At 40.8% G+C, this 17,335-nt stretch overlaps 2 protein-coding genes across 3 annotated transcripts in view; one reads left to right on the forward strand and one right to left on the reverse strand.

Annotated features, from left to right (window-relative positions):
* The window catches only part of FHIP1A (FHF complex subunit HOOK interacting protein 1A), a 345,875-nt gene extending 332,854 nt beyond the window's left edge, over positions 1-13,021 (reverse strand). Inside the window, exon 1 of the mRNA XM_004469803.4 lies at positions 12,664-13,021. The gene's annotated coding sequence lies outside the window, so the exon portion shown is untranslated. The remainder of the gene's footprint in view (positions 1-12,663) is intronic.
* Positions 13,022-13,337: 316 nt separating this feature from the next.
* Positions 13,338-17,335, forward strand: part of SH3D19 (SH3 domain containing 19) — a 313,873-nt gene continuing 309,875 nt past the window's right edge. The window contains exon 1 of one of the 2 annotated variants that reach the window (XM_058282105.1): positions 13,338-13,407. The gene's annotated coding sequence lies outside the window, so the exon portion shown is untranslated. The remainder of the gene's footprint in view (positions 13,408-17,335) is intronic. The other variant, XM_058282038.2, reaches the window with a different exon arrangement.

A 17,335-nucleotide genomic window follows, 5' to 3' on the forward strand; every position in this document is an offset into this window, starting at 1 on the left:
TCATGCCCCCTGCAAAACCATATTTACTTCCTAATCCCTGGAACCTGTAAATAGAATCTTATCTGGCAAAATATGTGATTAAATTAAGGATTTTAAGAGTAGGAGCTTTTCCTGGATTATCCTGGGTTGGCCCTAAATGTAATCACACATATCTTTATAAGAGGGAGATTAGACACAAACATACAGAGAACAGAAGGTGATGTGAAGCTGGAACAGAGATGCAGCCACAAACCAAGAAACACTCGGAGCCACCAGAAGCCAGACGAGTAAAGATTCTCCACCAGAGCCTCCAAGGGAGCATGGCTCTGACAACACCTTGATTTCAGGTTTCTGGCTTCCAGAACTTTCAGAGAATAGAGTTCTGTTGTTTAAGTCACAATTTAGGGTAATTTGTTACAAGAGGCACAGAAAACTAACACAGTATCACATAAATCTGTAAAAACTTTGATACGTATCTTTTTTTTAAGATTTATTTATTTCTCCCCCTCCCTCAATTGTCTGCTCTCTGTGTCCAATCGCTGTGTGTTCTTTTGTGTCCAATCGCTGTGTGTTCTTCTATGTCCACTTACACTCTCATTAGGCAGCTCCGAAAACCGATCCTTGGACCTTTCAGAGTGGGAGAGAGGCAATCATTCTCTTGCACCACCTCAGCTCCCTGTTCTGCTACATCTCTTATTGTATCTCCTCTGTGTCTCTTTTCCTTGTGTCATCTTACTGCGTCAGCTCTCCACGTCAGCAGTACTCCTGGGCAGGCCAGCACTTCATGCACTCACGCACAGGCCAGCTTGCCTTCACCAGGAGGCCCTGGGCATCAAATCCCTGACCTCCTATATGGTTGGCAGGAGCCCACCTGCTTGAGCCACATTCGCCTCCCAGTATATATCTTTAAGAAGTAAGGACTCTTCCTTTTATTTTTTTTATTTTTCTTCCCTTCCCGCCCCCCCACACCCAGTTGTCTGCTTTCTGTGTCCATTCACTGTGTAATCTTCTGTGTCCACTTGTATTCTTGTCAGTGGCACCCAGAATCTGTGTCTTGTTTTTGTTGCGTCATCTTGCTGCGTCAGCTCTCCGTGTGTGCAGTGCCATTCCTGGGCAGGCTGTGCTTTTTCACGCTGGGCAGCTCTCCTTACAGGGCATACTCCTCACACATGGGGCTCCCCAACATGGGGGACACCCCTGCATGGCACAACACTCCTTGTGTGCATCAGCACTGCATGTGGGCCAGTTCATCACACAGGTCAGGAAGCCCTGGGTTTGAACCTTGGACCTCCCATGTGGTAGACGGATGCCCTATCCATTGAGCCCCTTTTAATAATACCATTACTGTTCCTTTTTTTAAATCCTTAATTCGTCTAATATGCAGTGTTTAAATTTCCCAAATTGTCTCATAATTTTGCATTTATGATTTATCCAAATACCAATCCAAACTTGACTAAAATGTCTCTTACGTCTCTTATCACTAATTCCTCTTCCATTTTTGTTTTGCCTTTTATTTACTGAAGTAGGTAATTTGTCCATTAAAAACCATGACATTCAGGATTTGGTTAATTACATCCCCCATAGTACTGTTTAACATGCTTCTCCCACTTCTGTAAATTGGTAGTTAGATCTAAAGTCTTGCTCAGATTCACATTTCCTGTTGCATCAAATTAGGAGATACATGTCTGCTTCTTTTTCCTTTTGGTAAAGGTCGAAATGATTATTGAGTTCAGGAGTTATTAGCCTGATCTATTAATTACAAAGTTCCCCATCAGCCTTTCACCTAATGGTTTTAACAAACACTGATGATCAGGCCTAGATCCATTATTTCCTTAGGGGTAATAAAATGGCAATATTTTTATTAATATTTGTATCATTCCTTCTTTATTAGCTGGAATTATTCTAAAAACAAGATCTTATCCAAATCATCTATTTGGTTACTCTAAAATACACTTTTTTACAGGAAAGGTAAAATAAATGATAGCCATCTACTTAAGGTAGTGTCAAGATAGTCAACTGTCTCTTGATTACAACACAGTCAATAAATATAACTTCTCACTGCACTCACGTCAGGTTTCAAGTTACCAATTCATATACTTGGCCTAAAATATTAAATCAATTAAAAAAAAAATAAAAGCCATGATCCAATACAATTTTATCAATTTGATGTTAGTTCTTATGGCTTATGCCCCATCAGATCCTCCTCAACCAACCACTTTGCTCTGATTCCACCTTATCCTATACCTCACTGTAGCAGTTTGATATTATTTATGAATTCCAATATGAGATATTGATTGTGTTTGTAAACTGGTCTGTTCCTCTGGGTGTGATACCTTTTGACTATATTAGATTCATCTGAGATGGCTTTGATTAAATTATGTTCAGATTTAGGACTTTGATTCAATCATGTCATTAGGGTGACTCCCTTTGTGGGCTCTATATATATATATATATATATATAGACACTCACAGAGGTAGATACACAGAGAAAGAAGATACACAGAGGAAGAGAGACAGCTCCATAGACATGGAGCAGGCTCCTGTGGGCCTGAAAAGAGAGAAGAGTCATTCGCCTGATAGTTTACAGCTGACCTTGTGAAGAGAACAGAGCAGCTGAGACCAGAAAGAAACACACCATGGAAAGAGAGACAAGCCTTATGCAAGCCCACAGCTGAGATCAGAAGAAAATGAATCCATGGAGCCTTCAGAGGCAAGAAGAAGCTGAACCCTCGCCAGTCATCTTGCTTCAACACATGGCAAGAGAGTTTGATAAGGAACTAACTTTGAGTTGGACTCTTTAGGGCCTTGAAACTATAAGCTTTACCCCAAATAAATGCCCTTTATAAAAGCCAACATTTGCATCAGTACCCCTTTGGCTGACTAATACACTCAATAACACACACCATGTTCTCATTCTAGACTCTGTGACTTTGGTTCAGTGTTTGATGTGTCTGCCTCTCTCCCTCAAACCAGGTGAGGCATTCCTCCTCAGGAATAAACACGCCTCTTGTCCAGCACTCCTCTTTTTTTTTCTGGGAATGACACAACCTTTTTTTTTTTTAAAGAAATTGCTCCTCTTCCCTATCCCTAATCACGTATTTCTAAAGAAGGCTACCAATTATCAGGTAATTTGTACTCCTGACCACAAGGACAGGCACATTACCCAAGCCAGGTCCATCAGAGACATTCCTGGGATTCTGAGAATTAAGACTAAGGTGATGGTAGCCCTATCCCCAACTATGTGGAGGAAGAAGATGCAAAGAAAGAAGCAGAGATAAGAGACTAAGAATCTTGATGTACAGGAGTTCCCAGTTTTGGCTCCCTGAGATCCACCTCATTTCTCCCACACTTTGGTCATGTAATTAATAAATCTCCCTAACATACAGTTTAAAAGTACTATAACTTGCAACTAACGGAATCCTAATACATTCTCCATCACGATTCTAGATGACCATCACTGTAGTGACAACTAACTTTCTGGCTCCTTGTCCTTACTTTCTGTACAAGAAACACTTCCAATACATTCCATCCTGATTTTCTGCTTGCCAAATATGTATTTGTTACCATCCTTTGTGGCCTTGCAGACACATATCTTCTGAAGCCCCCACAATCCCTGAAATAGTACTAGTAAAGACTCAGCACATAAATAATAACAACTAGCATCTGTTACTACTTCCATGTTATACACTTTACATGTGTTATCTTATTTAATCCTCACAGAAACTCTCTGGGATGGGCATTATTTTCTCAATTTTATAGATGAGGAAGTGAAGGCTTATCAAAGGAAAGTAACTGCTCAAGGACACATAATTAATAGGTTGAGCAGGGATCGAAACAAGATTTGAATCCAGATTGTATTTTCTTTCCACTATGCCAAGTGACCTTACATAACAATAAATACTTAATAATTCTAACTTAAAGGACCTAATTGATAAGAGAATTTAACCCCTGAATTTCCACTAACCCTAGTGTACATGTTCCTTCATCATTAAAAATATCATTAATATATTAATATATCAATAAATGAGCTATATTGGGAAGCGGATTTGGCTCAATTGATAGAGCGTCCACCTACCACATAGGAGGTCCAGGGTCCAAGCCCAGGGCCTCCTGACCCGTGTGGTGACCTGGCCCACATGCAGTGCTGATGCACGCAAGGAGTGCCCTGCCACATGCCACATAGGGGCGTCCACCGCATATGGGAGCCCCACATGCAAGAAGTGTGTCCATAAGGAGAGACACCCTGCGCCAAAAAAATGCAGCCTGCCCAGGAGTGGCACCACACACATGGAGAGCCTACGCAGCAAGATGACGCAACAAAAAAGAGACACAGATTCCCAGTGCCACAGACAGGAATACAAGCGGACACAGAAGAGTGCACAGGGAAGGGACACAGAGAGCAGACAATTAGGGGGTGAGGGAGAGTAATAAATAAAAAAATCTTTAAACAAATAAAAATAAAAAAATAAATGAGCTATATGAAAATCAGTATCCTGAAAAAATTATAGCACAATTTCTCCAAAATTGTTAGTGGCAACCTGAAGACTAAATGCTGATAGTTCTATTAAAGTAATGGATAAAAGGAATGAATATTTAAGACTACTCTCTCAGAACAAGTTGTATACAACTCCCCTGGCAGTGATATTTCAAAACAGCAAAAAAAGATTTGTGAGCACTTGTCAATGTGTGACACACCTACAGCTCTCCAATTGCTCAAAGGAATATTCCTGTGTCATCATTAAACACGAACAGTTATTAAGTACTCCCATGGCTTGGAGGCAAGAACAGAGGCCTTTAGGAAGAAAATGGTTCCATCTACATAGCATAAAAGAGAGACAGGCCAGAAAGAGAGAGAGAGCAATTCACTATCAATGAATCAAAAGTTACCAGCTCTCATCTTTTACATGATCTGCATCCTTCTCTCTGAGCCTCTCAGATTCAGGTTCATATTCAACTCCTGTTGGATAGGCCCACATGGAGATCCTACCATCAAATTAACTTTGGGACAACATGAGTTTTTTATCTCTGTAAAACTTCAGCATCTAGCTAGGTACCTTCTGTTAAGAATCATCTCAGAAATGCTTATTGGTGATGATCTGTTTCCTTTTTTCCGTTCCCATTTTCATCACTTTACTTGAGAAATTTATTACCATAAAGGCGCTCTTGTATATTCTACTCATTGTTCCTAGAGGGCCAGAAGAAAGTGTCAAAGAGGCATGCTCCTCATACTTAATTTGGCAACACCACAGCCAAAAGGAGGATGCACCAGCCATGAAGTGAAAAATGGCTGCACCCTCCAGTGGGGCCAGATTTCCCTCACTTACATACTTTGGTGAAAAATAGCCCCAAAAGAATATAGTCACTTTCACAGACTCAAGAACAACTCAAAAAAGATTTTGTATATGAAAGTCCTTTGTTAACTATAAAATGCTAAGAAAATATAAATTACTTATGCCAGTAACGTGACTATTACAAAGGTACAGACCTGGGAAGCAGGTGGTTTTATGATTTGAAGGAACTAACCAGGTCTAGATTAGCAGGGGCCTTCCGCACCAAGAAGGAAAAAAGAGAGTGAGATTCGAAAGGATATAGCAGAAAGCCTGGACACCAAAAGGATGTTGGAGGTGGCATAGCCCAGGTATGCAAACCCCTTCTCAATTCAGCAAATACTGAGTGTCAGTCAGGCACAGTTCTTAGTCTTGGGATACATAGCTAAAAACAGTCATAGAGAAAAATAGCCAAAGATCCCTGCTCTTCATGGAGTTTGTATATTTTCACCTAGGGAAACAGTCAATAAGCAATAGACAAATAAATAAGTAAATTATAATAAGATGGCAAGTGCAGGAAAACCGGGTAAGGGACAGGAAGGGAAGATTTGCAATACTTCGTGCTCAAAAGATCAGCCAAAGAGCAGAATGAGTTCAGACCTCCAATGAGTTGCCTCAAAAAGTACCTTCAAGTGCAGGAAAAAGTAAGCTACAACTGTGCCTGAAAAAAAAAAATGTGTAAAGTTTGAAAAATCCAAATTGCCTATAAACATGAAGCCAATTTTCTATATTTCTTTTTCTTCAACCTTGTTCAAAATTATCGACCCAAATGTGCTTCATAGCATATTTATAAAGGAAGATAGGAAAAGACTTTGACAAGAGTCAAAGGCAAAGCAGAAGACAACAAAAACAGATGCAACTAATTCAACGAGATTTTAAATATGAATCAATTATTTTTCCTTAGGAAAAGTTGGCTTTAGGTCAAGGGTGGTTTCATTTCTAGTAACAATCCCAAACAACGGACAAGGCCTCCCTGGAGTACTGCTTTGAAAAAGAGTTCTGGGTCTTAAGGGAATGGATTAGAAATTTCTGCCATGGGCTCACGATGGGGAATGCAGACACGAAAGCCCCACACTTGCCTCTCTTTCCTTAGGTAGATCCCATGTTAGATCCCTGGTACCTTCTTAAAATAAATTTTTGTAATAAAAAAATACATTTTTAGGATTCTACTCACTATTATAAAGTAGTCTCCTAAGTGCTTAAGATGAAGAGCTACTCTTGCCACCCAAAAGTTTAATTTTTTGTCAGGATCTAAATGTATACCTGTCTAGCAGGAATTAGAGAAACAAGCCAAGGATTGAGAAGATGAGCAATAAGGATGCAGATTTAGGAATTATCCACAAAAGGAAGATAGCAAAGAGCCCAAATGTAGCATTCACTCCTGACACGTCAATACTGCCGGAAGCTCGAGGACAACAGGTTGAGTCAGTCAAAGTCAGGAAGCCCCATCAAACCAACTCATTTTGTGATTCACAATGAAGAAATGACCACTCTTCAGTAATACACTACTCTAAGGAGTCTTTAACCAACTGACATGATCAAAAGGTAGGACTACTTTAAGGGGAAAAAAAAGGGAGGAGGGCAACACAACCAGTCCGAGATACCTAAATACTTGCTGCTGGCTGGTTTTTGCCATGTATAGCAACTCTACAGTCTACTCTTCAAATAGGACATGTAAGATCCTAACAAGTCACATGGTGGAGAAGTACAGAGAGGAAAAATTCAGAGAAGGTAAAACTTGATTAAGCTGGTAAGAAATTAACATGAAACATTAAGTTTTTAATACAACCCTTAGGTAAACATGAGGTAATCTCATGGTTCATGCAAATCAAAGTCACTGAAGTCCTGTTGTCAAGAATTTTTATAAGCATTCAAACTAAGACTTCTTGTTTAAAATAAACTAAAAATGTTTCATTATAAATTAGAGACTTAAAATATTTAACCTATCAAAAAAAAATGACTTAGTGTTATCATTAGCCCTTCCTCAAAAGATGAAAACATGAGTATATACAAAGTATAGTCTCCTCTATGTTCTAAGAAATTCTTATTAAGAAAATTTTTCATACAAAAAAAATCAAAGAACCTTTTCCTAAGATAATAGATATAGGCAGACATTAGCCCCAATTCTGAGGATGTACAAAGTTTTCATGTTTCATGACCTGTTGGGAGATATTTTTTAAGTATAGCTTGTATTACCAGATAATTATGTATGAATATATGTGTGTGTATATAGAATGTATGTGTATATCGTTATATATAATATATAAATTCATTTTTCTGTACTTGTTCAGATACATTACAAAGAAATTCAATCTGACACTAAAGAACTCTAGGTAAAACTTCAAGAACAAAAATAAAACAGACAACACTCAATTTGAGGAATGAAACATAATCCTCTCAATGGAACAAAGCTTGGACTCAAAAATATTAATCAGTTCTCTAAGCTGGTCAATAAAAATTTTGCCACAGGAATTCGTGAAATGTTGTTGCTCTCATGAGCCCGAGTCATGAAATATCTTATTTCATATTTACCACTAACATAAGAGGATAGTCAGTTCCTGGTACTTTCTACAAGTCTAATCATCCTAAAATTGACAGAGATAAACTTTAACAATACAAGAAGAGGAGCTAAAATACATTCATTCGGCATTCTGCAAAACCTAGTACACTTTCCAAACTCCTGAATGGCATGTCCTAGAATAATGTTCTTTTTAAGAAGTTGAAAAAACAAAAAGAGAAGTATGCTCCTCCATAAAAGCTAATTAACAGCTCATCCAGCAACTAAAGAGTATTTTTATAGCTCTTATCAATTACTGTCTTCACTTAGGGAAAACATTAAAAGAATCTAAAATTTGAGGAAATTAAGTGAGCCTTGCCTAAAAGCTCAATACCTTTTGCCACTACGATCTCTTATTTCACCGGTCATGATTAATAATTTCTGTATTTTATTCTTGTGCATTTAGAAAGAAAAAGGGCGTTGATATAATTAAAAGTAGAGGAGTACTAGTAAAGAAAATGCAAATTAAAGAAACTTAAAATTTTCTTAAGACTCTCACAAACGCTTCCTACAAAAATATATATGCACGGATGTTCTCTGAAGTACTATTCTTAATACAGAAAAATGGAAAACAGTCAAAAGTCCTAACAATAGGAAACTGTTTAAGTAACCTGTGATATATCCATTCAATGCAATACTGACTGTACATAGTATTGCTAAAAAAAAAAAAAATGAAGATGATCTGAATGTATGGTCATGGAAGTATTTTAACATGAAATGTTGAGAAACAAAAATCAAGAAGAAAGTTACAGAGTAGTGCCCTAGGGGTTATTAATAACCACAGTCATAACAAATGTTTTATAGAGAAAGAAGTCTTTGGTGGGAAAACATACACCAAACTATTAACAGTGTTTTCTCCAGAATGTAAGACTATAGTGAACTTTATCATTCAACAGTATACATTTCTGTAATATCTCATTTTTTAATATGTATTGTGTTTATAATCAGGAAACAATAAACTTTTAATTTAGTGATATAATTGGAGGGAAAGTAAGGGAAAATGTTATTTATAGAGAAAAGAAAAAGTTTAGAGTGTTAATTTTTCTATAGTAACTCTAAAATACCCTCTGTCTCCACATATCTTTTGGAAAACAGTAGTATGCCTTACTCTGAGAACTTCAAAATTAAGCAACATACATAAATATTGGAAAAGCCCCTTAACATCTCTTCTTAGTAATAGCTTCTTAGGACGAGTCCAAAAGCCTGTGTTTCTCAAATTCAACCGAATCACAGTCATTTCCTAAATACTTACAAACTACATAAATATATCTAATTCTAAGTAAAAGTTATTCCAGAATTAACCCCTCAAAAGTGCAGATTCTACATTTTAAAGATATTTGAGGGGAGTAGGTATAGCTTAGTGATTGAGCAGCCTTCACATGCACGAGGTCCTGGGTTCAATTCCTGGCACCTCCTCAAAAGACATACATATATTTGAGGCATTTTCATGATGGTAAATATGATGAATCAGAACTAACTACTTTTGAATTCATAACTCTGTAAACTATTTAAACATTGTAAAACCTAGATAGGAGGAGGAAAGAAGTGACTGGAAAGGTAATTGAAGAATCACATCTATTGGAAAATTTTCCTCTGTCTAAGGAAGGATGTGAATTTGTGTTGGGAGAGATTTGTCTCAATAGTTACGTAACCTTAGCCAAAACATTAAACTCCTATATCTGTTTCCTCATCCACAAATTGAAAGAATTGGTAATAAATAATCTCTGTGGTTCCTTTCAGCTCTAAAAATTTTGACAATAGATCTTTTTACTCAGTCCCCATCAAGGATTTTAAATATATATATACACACATAAAAAATATTATTTATTATAAGGTTTATAGCCAAAAACAGCAGGCTTCTGCCCAAATGTGCCTCCCCCTAATTTCCACTCACAAAATAGCTCTTCCAATTTTTCTGGTTGTTTCTTCTGGTAACTATATCAATCTTTCTAAATCTTACTTACTCACATTTCTATTTCCTGATTTTTTTTTTCAATTTTAAACATGGCCAAAAGTTCTTTATTCCCATCAGGGCATTTATTCTAACTATGAATCTCTGTCCCAAATTTAAGGGAAGTTAATTCAATTTTATTGGACAGCTACACTGTTGAAATGCTAAGAATATAAAGATTTTTAAAATGTATATATGCCGCTAATTAGCTCACATTTTGGCTAAAAAGAAACAAGATCCCATTTCACATCCAACACTTCACAAAATGTATGAAGGGATCAGATCTAAATCCATCACATAGAAGCAAAATATCCACAAAAAAGTCCTTTATCACCAAACCTCATTAGTTTTCCTCCTGTGTGATCTGAGAATAATAGTACTTATTACAAAGTGATTAAATCACAAATTGCAAATAAGGTACATGTGAAAGCACTTTGTTAATCATAAAGCACTACAGAAATGTTAGTTGCTGTTGTTGTCTTTACTAAGAGATCCCATAAATGAAGTCCTTGGTGTTATTAGTCACTCTTGAACACTGTTCTTCTACCTAGGCTAAAAAAACTAAGAGTTGAAAGTCACTGAAAGTAAAGGTATAGTAGATGTAAATTATGTTCCAAGGCCGGAATCTAAACATCCATCTCTTCAAAGGAATGCACACAGAATAAAAATCACACAACTAAGCAGGAACAATTCAGAGAAAACAAGTGTGTTTTATATTTTTGCTAGGGAAGGTTCTTGACCTAATTTTCATTTTTAAAGTAATACAAGAACATACCAAATACAAAGTCACTCCTTTAGGCAACTCTTATTTCTTTCATCCAATATTTGCCTCTGTATTTCTAGAAAATATGCTTGTATTTCTAGATCTTGATTTGTAGACATTACTCTATTGACTTCTATAATGGTAGAACTTTGCAGAGAAACTGTCTAGAACCTGGGCTGTAGAGTACAGAACTATCTAGAAATGCATTACTCTGTTAAAAATAAAAGTATGTATTTAAAAAAAAAAAAAAACTCTCTTCATTTCTAGTTAGAAAAGGCCTACATTAAAAGCGGTATGGGAAGTGGATGTGGCTCAACTGATTGGGCTCCCGTCTATCATATGGGAGGGCCCTGGGTTCACATCCAAGGGCCTCCTTGTGAAGGCAAGCTGGCCTGTGCCTGCAGACAGCTGGCACAGCAAGATGACACAACAAAGGGAGACAAAAAGACACAAAAGAATGTGCAGCGAATGGACACAGCAGACAGCAAGCAAGCGGCAAAGGTGGGGGGAACAAATAAATCTTTAATTAAAAAAAGTGGTACAACCCATAGTACCTCTATTTTAGAGATATGAAGGAAGCTAGCTGGGTAGCAGGGCCTAAATTACTAGGCCATTTCTAATCTAAATCTCTTTCTAAGTCTATTTTGACTATGCCCAGTTTCTCTTACCCTCTCCACACGTTCCACACAAAGGTATAGGAGCCAATGGCAAATGGGACCATAAACTTAATTTATTTCAGCAGAGGAAGGGGCAATTTTTATGGGCTTTGTGGAAAGGGGTTAACTGGAGCTGAAAGAATTCAAGCCTTTAATTATCTGAAAAGTTATCTAAAGCCAATAAGTACGCTGCATTAAAGCGTAAATTTATGGACTGAATCTCCTTTCCAATTTCACCCCAGAGAAGACTACTGAAATTCTCCCCATGTAACCACGTTGAGATTTTGCTAGGTTTGGGCAGCTTCAGGGACAGCACCCAGTCTGGTGCCAGGTTCAAGTGAACCTGAGGTCAAGGAGGTGACCCTGGCAAGCAGTCATGGTATATTTAGGAGAGAAAATCTTTTCTCTCGTTAATCAAAAGGATAAAGGTGATTAAGCAGGAATTATTTTTCAATGACCTATATAATTTCATCAGGGCTGCTGTGGTTATTAGCAAAAAGCAGCTGACTTCCTAATAAGATGAATTTAATAGCAGGGCCCTTCCAAAGAGGCCAGGGAGGAGACCCAATTTATAGGGATTTATAGGGAAATACCAACTGGTATGCCTTGTTCACCACTCCTGAGGTCTGTTTCCGTCCCTGGATGGCTGGGGGTGCAGCACCTGCCGGAAATGTGGAAGATGGCTGTGCTTGGAATGGATGGGTCCAGCGGGGCTAGGAAAGAGCTGGACTTGTTCATCACACCTGCCCCACGAGACTCCCAAAGTCTCACACAGACTGCCACTACCAACACCTAGCTGGGCTGGAAATAGGACAACGGCTAGTTTCACTCCCTAACCCATAAATTGGGTGAACAAGGGAGCTTTGTCCAGGCCGGGGAAAAAACACACGCGGCCGCCACCACCGCCACCATCACCACGACTCGAATGCACTTTCACGAATTTATGAAATTGAGCAATAGTCACCGGACAAGTCACTACAACCAGGAACGCGCTGCAAACCTCAAAGTGGCATCGCCACTGTCTCTTGTATAAGCAGGGAGGTTTGGAGAGGAAAACTGAGCCCTCAGATCTCTACGCATTTTTTGCCTGTTCCTCCCGTAGGACCCCGCCTCTCTGACTCCAGGGACCCAGAAGAGACCAGATGACATCTTCCTCCGTCAAAACAAGTTGGCCGTATTTTCCCCGGGGTCAGGCAGCGAGTAACGCCCCTCGCGCAGCTCGCACCCTGAGGAGCCACCTCCACCCCGCAGCGTCCCAGCCAGACGCAGGGATCTCGTTGAGACGTTCCCTGAGAGTCCCTCACCCCAATACCTGTTCCTCCTACCCGGTTCGGGAACGAGGGAAGAGACACTTCTGCTCTCCCCCCTCCCTCATTTCTGTAAAATAAAAGAATCCGTCGGAGCAAATCTCGGGTCAGATCACCACGTACCTGTCGGCGGCCGCGGCTCCTCCTCCCCGCGCGGTCCTGAACTCGCCGGACCAGTGTCCTCGGATAGTCCAGAAAGTCTGGGCCGGGGTCCTGGGGAAACTGCGCTCCGCGAGGAAGGGCAAACTGGCTCCTCACCCAGTGCGGGACACTCCGCTCCGCGCTCGGGCCGGCCGCCCCTCCGCAGGTCTCTGCGCTGGTTCTTCCGGCCGCCTCCAGCTCAACTGTGGGGTCCGAGGAAGAAAGTTGGCGACCGGAGCGGGCCGGAGCGCAACTTTCCGACGGTGCGTCAGGCGGGTGGGTGGCTGAGGCGCGCCACTCCCGGCCCGCCCCGCACACCCTGGGGAACGCTGGCGAAGCCGAGCCGGGGCGGGGCGGGGCCCAACCTGCCGGGCGAGCGGAGGGAGCGGGCAGCCGCCCCGCCCCCGCCGCCCGGGCCTCGCGGCCGCCAGGTGCATGGTGGGGTGGAGCGGAAGGCGGGTGCCCGGGTGCGGCGCGCGCCGCCCTCGGCGCCGGTTGCCAAGGCGAAGGAGGCGGGGCCTCTGAGTTTCCACTGAAACTTCAACTGGGGCAGATTGGAGGACGCCTCGTCCTTGGGGGCTCGCCTGTCGTCGGAACTACGCCCCTTCACACCTGTCCCCGCCGAAATAAACTGGCCTTTACGGCTTATTTCTAGGGTTCTCACCAGTGCAGGAGGACAGACAATTCCACGCATCACGGACGTGTTAGAGTTCGCACTTCTTAAAGGTTTGACTGCCGCCATCGGCGTCCCGCCCCACTCCCAATTTTTTTTCCGTGCTGCCTTTTTCCGCCCCGGAGGTTTGAATGTTAAAATGCTAATACAGTCGCGATAGAGCTGAGTCAAATGATGAAAACCTTCGCCTGTTAATCTCCTGGCAAGTCCCTTGAAGTGGACTGTGAAATTTGGTTTCAGCAGATGTTAATGAAGTACCGGAATTTGTGTGAGGTTGGGAGGGTGATGTTTAAAGAGGGGAAATTGCTGAATTGTCCTTTTTTATTTTTTTTTAAGGGTTGGCCTAGTGTTGCGATTATATGTGCGTTTGGAGAGTATGTGTGGGTGTGTATGCGTCACGCCTTCACTGGCAATTAAAAAAAAAAAATGAGGGCAGCTCCACTCCCCAGATGAGTCCCTACCGTCCTGGGAGGTGTGACCTTGGGCACTGCCCAGAGGTTTATCCTTCCCAGACCTCTGACTGGGAACCTCGCGGCATTTGTCCGCTGCTCTAACCTCATAGACTCTGAGCTGTGCACCTTTCCAAACTGAGCAGGACCGCCTCCCTCCCCATTCTTCCTTTCCCTAGAGTGCTTGAGAAGCAAAGTCAGGGCTCTGCTTTCTTTCTTTTTTTTCTCTCTCTCAATGAAATGTACTGGAAACATATTTAAAAAATCATTTTAACCATGCAATATATTGCACAATATATTTGGTTCATAGTAATGCAGTCATACAGTATTTGTCCTTTTCTGTCTGGCTTACTTTGCTCAACATAATATCTTCCAGGTTCATCCATGTTGTCATATGCTTTCCGAACTTCAAATCCTGGAGGAAGGCTCTAGAGACATCTAGATACTGTAGGCAGGGCAGACAATCTCAGGAATCCAGCACCCTGTCAGTGGGCCTTGCTTTGGAATATATATTCCCTAGTCATTTCAGAGTTAGACTCATTTATAATTTCCCTACACATGGCTCTTCTGTCCCTTTTATTTGAACTTATAATTAGTACTATATTCATTAATTATATGCCCCAGAGACTTAAATCATCAGTCTGTTCATATGCTAGTTGAGCCCTGAATCTCAGCAGAGTTGCATCACCTACTCTATTGTTCACTGGGCTCGACCAGGACAACTAACAAAAGGATGATGATGGACAACACCATCCCAAAAAAACAAAGTATCTACAACCGCAAGCAAGACAGTTCCATCCATCTGCCCCATAGGATCTAAGCTCCCTCTCAATCAGAAACAGAGTGGGCATCACCATCCCAAAATCCTCAAGATTGAGGAATGAACAAACATCAGGGGGTAATGGAACTATGAACTTATTATTCTAGCAGAGGAAGAACTTGTATCACTGCTATAAGAAGAAATGGCCACCAGAGCGTCTGAGGGGAGGAAGAGGGAAGAATAAGTGTAACATGGAGCATTTTGGTGACATTGGAATTGTCCTGCCTGACATTTCAATGACAGATACAGGCCATTATGCATTTTGTCAAAGTCTATAAAATTGTGCAGTACTAAGTGTAAACTTTAAACTATAGACCCTGGTTAGTAGCAATGCTTCAATATGAGTTCTTCAGTTGTAACAAATGTACCACACTAATGAAGGATGTTAATGGGGGAATGTGTGGGAGAGGGGAGGGGAAAGGGGAAAAGGGTATATGGAAATTCCCTTTATTTGTAATATAACATTTATGTAATCTAATGCTTCTTTAAAAATAAATTTACTTTTAAAATCCTGGAGGAGGAATCAGAAGCTGTTAGTTAGAGGCTCTCTTGACATTTTCAAAGCCCTGTGGTTGGTGTGGCTGAAACCTGAGGTGAGCCTCAATCCAAGCAAGTGGTTGCAAACCACAGTTTGCAAAAACGGATGTGGAAGTTTTTCCACTGCAGCAATATCCTCCTGGCACCTCCCCAAATTCTCCTTTGGAGTGAGTTTTATCCTCCTTTCATTTTCAGTGACTGGCATCTGGAGATAACCACATTCAGGTATGTCTGGTTTCAAGTTTTCTCATGCAACCTTGGTAGTCACGGGATGAAAACTTCACACTTCCTTCTATAGCTGTCTGTCATTACTGCTGTGGCTGTGGAGGGCAGTAGAAATACAGCTTGCATTTGCCACCAGTGCCTCTCAGGGTTTGCCAGACTTTCACATGTGACAACTGGAATCAAGAAATAGCTCTAAGTAGAAGCCGGGGAAGAACAGGGGAGATAGAGATCAAAGTACAAATCAAGTTACCTTGGTCTGTTCCAACAACAAATGAATGGGAGAGACATTCCTTTCTTCAACCAATATTTTATTGATCATTTTTGTTTGTTTGTTTGCTACGCACTGTCCTAGGGGTTAGGGATATAGCAGAGAACAAAAACATGAAAATCCCTCCCTTCCTGGAGCTTACCTCCCAGGTAGGAGAGACTGGTGAAAAATAAATAAGGCAAATTTGTGGGCTACCTTTCATGAGAAATGCTATGAAGAAAAATTAGAGAAGAAATAAGGAGTATGGGGGTGGGGTGCTCTTATATATAAGGTGATTATGGAAAGCCTTTGGAGCAGGTGACGTTTGAGCAAAGACCTGAATAAGGTGAAGGAACAGATACCTGGGCAGAGAGCTTTCTAGGCAGAAAGCACAGCAAGTGCAATGGCTCTGAGGCAGGGGTATTCCTGAGTGTACTAGAACAACCAAGAGGCCAGAGAGGCAAAACGGAAAAGGTAGTCAGAGGTGAGGTCTGGGTGAGGTCTAAATACTGCTCTGAGTTAGGAGCTATTGCAGTGTTTTGTGCAGACAACTGACATCTTCTGGTATGTTGTAATTCCATCACGTCACTGAGTTGAGAATAGACCATAGGGGCTAAAGGCCAAAGTAAAGAGACCGGTTGGGAGGCTGTTAAAATCATCAAGGACATAGAGGATAGTGGCTCAGACCAGGGTGACAGTGGTGGAGGTGAGGAGACAATGAAATTTCCTCACAGATAGGATGTGGGGTATGAAAGAGAGAGGAGACATGGATGACTCTGAAGTTTTTGGCCTGAGGAACTGGAAGGACATATACAAAGATGGACGAGATATCAAAAGAAGCAGTTTTGAGGGTAAAAATCAAGAAAGCAGCCATATTTCACCCTGCAATGTGAGAGAAAGGCCTCCAGTTTCGCTCACAGCTGAGCTCAAGGAGAAAAGCCCCGAGAGACTCAAAGAGCTGAGGCCCAGGCAAAGATGAGCCATATGCCTGAGAGTTCACAGCTGAACTCAGCAAGAAAGTGGAGCAGCTGAGACGGAGAGAGGAGACCCGTGTTTTTGAAACACCTGTTTGCATGTACAGTCACCATCAGCTTCCAAATTTGGCGTTAAATGCTAACCCCTCCGCAGCCTTTCAAAATGTAGTCAATCCTAAAGGAACCTTAGCAGTACTCTCAAGCCTCAGTTTGCATACAAATCACTGGAGGATCTCACTAAAAGGGAAATTTTGACTCAGGAAATAAATCTTTGTGGAGCAAACAGCACAATTTGAACCTGACTATTTGCTTCTAAACTAGTCCCCACTAAACTAAAATCAATGTAAGCAGAGACTGCATCTGTCTTGTTTATCACTGTCTACAGTGCCAAACATAGGGCTCAGCACATAATAGGAGCCCAATAAATTTTCAAAAAACTGAATGGAAATATGAATATAAAAACCTAAAGATATGGAAGTTTTAGATGTAAGTAAGAGAGGGGGTGATTAATGGAATACCTACCCTGCGGATGAGGACGAAGGCAGGATCAAGAACAGAAATGGTGTGGGTTAGTTTGGGCCAGGAAAAGAAAAAAGAGAAAAAAATGGAAGGAAAATATTTTGTTGTAGAAAGAAAGGAAAACAATTGGAATCACAAAGAATGACCTCTAAATTTAAAAAAAAAAAAAGTCTTTCAAATGTTATTTTACAGTTAAACTTATTTTGTAAA

The sequence above is a fragment of the Dasypus novemcinctus genome, chromosome 1 (genome assembly GCF_030445035.2).
Source record: "Dasypus novemcinctus isolate mDasNov1 chromosome 1, mDasNov1.1.hap2, whole genome shotgun sequence".
Taxonomy (NCBI): domain Eukaryota; kingdom Metazoa; phylum Chordata; class Mammalia; order Cingulata; family Dasypodidae; genus Dasypus; species Dasypus novemcinctus.